This window comes from Siphateles boraxobius, unplaced genomic scaffold (genome assembly GCF_051911475.1).
Source record: "Siphateles boraxobius isolate OS27281-9 unplaced genomic scaffold, OSU_SipBor_1 35, whole genome shotgun sequence".
In the NCBI taxonomy this organism is placed as follows: Eukaryota; Metazoa; Chordata; class Actinopteri; order Cypriniformes; family Leuciscidae; genus Siphateles; species Siphateles boraxobius.
The window spans coordinates 15,643,717-15,649,766 of record NW_027508975.1 but is presented as its reverse complement, the minus strand read 5'-3'; positions in this window follow the sequence as shown (position 1 = coordinate 15,649,766).

The following is a 6,050-nucleotide window of genomic DNA, read 5'->3' as shown; positions in this document are numbered from 1 at the left end:
TTCAGTGGTGTTTAAAGACCTTGCGTAATGAACCGTTATGTTTTTATTACCCTAGAATGAGACATTTATGTCTCCATAACTGCAGGCACCACATTCTAAGGAGGTTGAAATATTGTGTCGTCATGTTTCAACCGTAGCCGACAGCGAACAAACAGCACTACAGAGCGTTTCGTCACTACCTTGAAAAAGAAGTTTTCAGTGGTGTATATTTGTATTACCTTACCGTTATATTTGTATTACCTAAGAATGAGCAGTTTTACTGAATAATTAAATTAACATAATTTATCCTTGTAAAGAAACCTCATTGATGAACTGGCTAATCTCTGCTGTCTCAGACGATGACATATTTTCCTGTCGGCCACCGTAACTTTTTTTGGTTGCAATTCGTAACCTCACCACTAGATGCCGCTAAAAAATCACACACTGCACCTTTAATATGAGCAAAGATCTGAGAAGTGGCTTTTTTTTTTATTGGGAAATGTATAAATGAATGGGATGTTGGGATCCTTTTAACTAGCAGAACTCTTATTCTACAGTTTTGTTGTAAAGAATAAAGTGAGCATGAAATAAGAGCGAAGGGATAATGGAACAATGTAGGTGAATCTTGATACCCCATCTCCATTTGAGTAATATAGCTCATCTGTTATTTTTTCAATCTTTGGGTGATCATTTATGATGCCATGATGTGAGTATCATGGTGAGTAAGAATCAAATAAGCAGGGTAAAAGATCATTTGATCAGCTATTAACCCGCTGCTGAGCTCAAGTGTTTGTTAGGTTTGTCAAGTAGTGTATGAACCATTACAATTGTGTCTATTTTTAGTTATTTTCATATCATAGAGAATGCACCCTGTCTCATATTTCTCAAGTTACTGTATACCTTAACATTAATTTCCAAAGTAGGTTACAGAGTTGCTTTTTTTATATATATCTTAAAATTAGTATAGAGGTCTAGGTAATCATCAGGTTGTGGAGTAAACAACATGGCTATTGTACTAAAGTTATTTCACCTGATATGGGTGAATCTTCACTGTTCTATATAAAAAGGTATGGCATTTATCATTGTAATTAACAATTTATTATATATAAAAACTTTTTTTTTTTTGTGGGCCTCGGCTCCCTGTCTTGAGAACCTCTGCTCTGACCCTGAACTTTACCAAATTAAATAGAAAATATTTTCTCCAAAAAAGTGAAAGCATTACCATCAGGATACCAAAATCTGCTTGAAGGCTGATAATCTTTCATCTTTATTGAGCAGCGAGGGGTTTTGTTGTATAGCCTACATCACATTCTTTCCCCAACATAACATGCGACAAGTGTTTACTGTTGTACAGTACTGCAATCACTAACTTTATTGATCAGAGCATTTCATCTGCATCACAGGATATATTCGTATCATGCATTATAGACAAAAAAAAGGGTGACTCCCATTTCATTTGAAAGTCTGTATACCTTCTACATCTCTTCACTCCTCTTCCATCCGTCTGTCCCCCTCCTTTCTGTTCATGTCTTCTTACAATTTCTCCTCTTATTCTTTCCACCACACAAATACCCTCCACTTTATCTCTGCTCCCTCTCCTTTACCCTATTCTACTCTTCCTATGACCTGTCCTTTTCTTAATTTCTCTCTTTCTTTCTTTTCCCCTCTCCCTCTCATTACACCCATTCCCCAACTCTCATTTTTCTTTCTTTTCCCTTTCTCATGCTTATTCTTATCTTTTGAAAATATTTTTTTATAGTTATAGTTTTAAAGCAATTGTGATAGCTGTGTAAACAATTAGAAAAAATTGATTTTTTATTGTTACTACAACAGATACCAGTTTGGGCCAACTGAAATCATTCCATATGCAATTCAGAATATGACAAATTATTGTTTTATTTGTTGTGCTTGGAAAATTGTACATGAATGTTTGTGATTTTTGTAAAATCAATTATAAAGAGCTGCAAATGTTTTTTTCCTAATATAAACAATTTTTTGGTTGGCTGTGTGAACACATTTGCGAATTCTATACACATTGTTTTGAGAAAAATTATGCATATGATTTGTAATTTGTATGAAATGGATGAAAACTTACAATCTGTTTAGGACAATTACAAAGGGTTCAAATCACTCTGTTAATTATTTTGAGCGCAGTGATCTGAGTTTGGTCTGAGTTATGGAAATATTTTGTATGTATGTTGTGAAGTTGTGCCTTGAGTGTAAATCTAATGTACGTGTTCCACTTTCAATTATATAATATGCCATGGAGCAATGAAACACCAAATTGTGTGGACGTCATTTTTGGCCAAGGTCATATGCCCACCATATAATTTCATGAATCACTAGTATTAGTTATGTTACTTTGTGTGTTGTAGTGAAAGTGGCCAGATGGAAGGAGCTGTCCTCTGGCTAAATCTGGACACGTTGTTGATATTGCTCATGTGCAGTATGTGAAAGGTCAATGTCCACAGAATTGTTTCAAAGCACATTGAGACCATTACCATGCAGAATGTAAAGAGCTGTCAAGGAAGACTAGTGAGCATTTTGACAGGAGGATAAAAATCACCTGAATGTGGGACAACCTGAAAACGGCAAAGACCTCCTGGGTGAGACCTCTCCAACCTCTATTTTGATATTGAACTGTAAGAGGCTAGAATGAGGTTGTGCAGCAGTAAAGAAACCCTTTATCAGTAATATTTACTGCAAAACAAAACACCTTGCATTTGCCAAAGAACATAAGGATTGTATGGAAGATTGGAGCCGTGTTCTGCAGTCCGACAAGTCAATATTTAACAACACAGCATTAGATGCATGCGTGGTGCCATTAAACACGGCAGAAAAACAATGGTATTTGGGACGCATGTCTACAGCAGGAGCTGGAAGGATCTACAAAGTTACTGGCACTTTGAAAATGGACCAATACTTCGGAGTCCTGCTGAACACAATGGAGCCAAGAATGGAGGATTTGTTGGGAGAACAAATGTGTGTTTTCCAACATAATAACAATGCCAAACACACCCCTCATGCAACAAAGTTGCCCACAATGATATTGTTCATGCTCAGCATTTTGAAGTCTTCAAGTGCCCTCCTCAGTCCCCTGACCTCCATTGAAAACCTTTGGGAAATTATATAAACCTGAATTGCGAGAAGTCACGCAGGTCTTCCAGTGAAACTCAACTTCGGGAAGAACTTAAAGAGTATTGGAAAGAAGTTAAGCATGACATATATGCAAAGTTTAGTGAGTCAATGCCCATGGAGAATGGCTGCTTTAATCTGTAAAAAGTAGTAGAGTTAGCAAGCCGCATGGTATACATTCTTCAAAATATCGTCTGAGATCTTCCTGCAATCATGCAGATTTCTACTTCTTTTCTATGCAATTTTCACCAAGACTTGTGATTTTTACCTGGCGGACCATAAAATGGCCAAAAAATGTTTTTGAATTGCATTGATTGAGGAACTCGAGCCATATCAGGACAGTAAATAACCACCTAGAAACCTAACTGATCGGATGCTTTAGAAGTATTTTTCTTTGTTAGTTAATGTTAACTAATGTAGTTAACTCATTTTAACAAATAGAACCTTGTTGTAAAGTTATGTTAAATTATGTTGCAATTTTAACCTTATAACACATTAAAATGTTCTTAGGTCTCAAACAATTTCCAAATTTACTTGAAACAATCAGACTCTTAAAGGGAAAGGTGGGCAACTTTAGATGGTGTTTACTTTAACTTGTGTTTGATGTGACCTGTTTCAAAATGAGCAAGTGTTGAAGTCTCTATGTTCAGTTTTTCAGTGTCACAAGAGTTTTTTTGTTTATCACTTGCTGTATTCTGCCATGCCGACCTCACTTGACACGATATTTTTTTCACTTGTTCACAAAATTTCAAAGAAAGGAATTTCTGGAATATCCAAAGGTGGAGTAACGAAGTAGCCTTAGTTACTGTAAGTCAGGCCCGGCTCCTGCTTTTGAGATGTAAGGTAGGCCAAGTGAAATTCCTGGTGGGCCAAGACTTTTAACATTATTTTATTTTTCCACATTACAAAACTTTATTTAAACAAAAGAGGCAGGTCTTTAAAGGGACTCTCTATATTTACAGGGCTCAATGAATTCTAAGGACCTTTTACAGGTTCATTCCCGGGTTAGGTTTTTTACTCGCCCTGCAAAAATTGTAACTGTCTTTATAAAGTATCTTCTGATTAAACTCTCTGTACACTTACAAAGTTCTCAATGCTTCGGTTTTCAGGTAGGGACCCTCATTTATGCTACCGTGTTAGTGTGGGGCTATTTTGAGCCTTGTTAGTGGTTTTAACTAGCGATTTTTATTTGTACTTATTCTATGCCCCATACACTAAATATAAACTAATCTGTGGTTAAACTAAAACTAGCTTTAAAACTGGGTACATTCGATTATCATGGAAACGCATCCCAGAGAACGGTTGACTCGGTACCCATGTGTTATTTACCCCTAGGTTCATTTTTGGCCGGAATTGTCCTTTAATGCAGCTCATAAGCAATACGAATGGATTTACACTGAAATTATGAATGCATATGCATTACTAAGCAATTCATTAATTCATTACTGTTCTTTATTCATTTTTTCTACAAAAAGTAAAGTAAGGGGTATACTGTATAGACTTTATAAAAAATCGATATAAAACAATAGTAGATTTAACATCAAAATTTTACATCTTATGTTAAATGTAATGTAACCTTCTCCCTTTAAATACTTTGGTCAGTTCAAGAATAATTTATGCAATTTTAGATTATTTATTTGAAAGGATTAAAAGAGCAGTTCTTTGGATTGTTCAGCTGCTCAAGGTTGATATGGGATTGAAAAAATAATTAGTAATAAGTAATGGACTTCTTTTGAGAGAGAGAAAGTAATTAGTAGTAATATAATTACACTGTTTAAGATGTAATTAGCTAGTAATTAATAACTTTTGTTTTTTTTTAGAGGATCTTACCCAATACTGTGCATAAATTATCTTAGGAGATTAATGTTTTAACAGATTTAATGTAGAAATTTTAATTGATTGAAAAAATGACATAATAGGCTACTTTTTAAATAAGAAACTAAAACCAGGGAACTCAATTTATTTCTACTACATCAGTTTATTATTCAGTGAGGCGGAGGAGTGTTTGGGAAACTTGTTTGAAAACAGTCAGTATTTAATTTGGTGCCATTAGTGTGAAAGTGTGTGTTTGCTGCTTCTGGAGCTGCTTAGATTGTTCAGAGTTCTCACTCAGTGGAGTTGTGACATCATAGTGGAGATTCCATTCTGGCAACTGAAAACTACAGCTCTGACTCTGGTCTACTGTTGGTGTGTTAGGAGTGAATAGATCGAAAGACTTTCTGCAGATATCGACGACAAATATTGAATTCGTTTGCAGCATTCGGTGTCCATAATGGCGCTGATTAGCAGTGTATTTAGACAACTGTTTGAGTGTTTTACTCACTTCTTGCGCAGAGAAGGGACACCTCAGAGAGCACAGCAGTGTACAGTGCAAGAATTAGCGGCAGAAGAGAAACTTCCAGAGGAGTGTGAGGCCTTCAATTTCACTGCCAATGACGGGAAGTGCAGGAAGAGACGCCGCAAGGTAGTCTTAATGGAGGGAGGAAGTGAGCTTAGGGAAGCTGGAAAAAAGAAAAGGAAGGAGAGAAAACGCAAGGAACGGAAGATCACAGAGCCAATGCCACTTCTTAATGAGGTCAAACCTCTGCCTACTACAGTCAGATGTTCCTCCCTAAAGCCAATAGAGGGAGAACCACCAACGGTTACAAGTGTATCTGGACCCCTCGCTCTACCAGCCGCTCGCTTCAAACCCCTGCCGCCAGTGACAAAACCTCCCGTGCATCCTCAGAAACCAGCTCTAGCACCTGAGGATGTGTTATCCCTGCCATGTTCTCCGCTTCAAGTAAATCCTCCTAAACTGTTGGCGGTTCCTTTATGTCCAGATGAAGTTGTTTCCCTCCGACACTCTTCATCCCAAGTGCGTCATCCCAAACGACTTCCTCCAAGCCCCACTCCAGCACATGATGAAGTCTTTGCTCTGAGATGTCGTCCCAGCC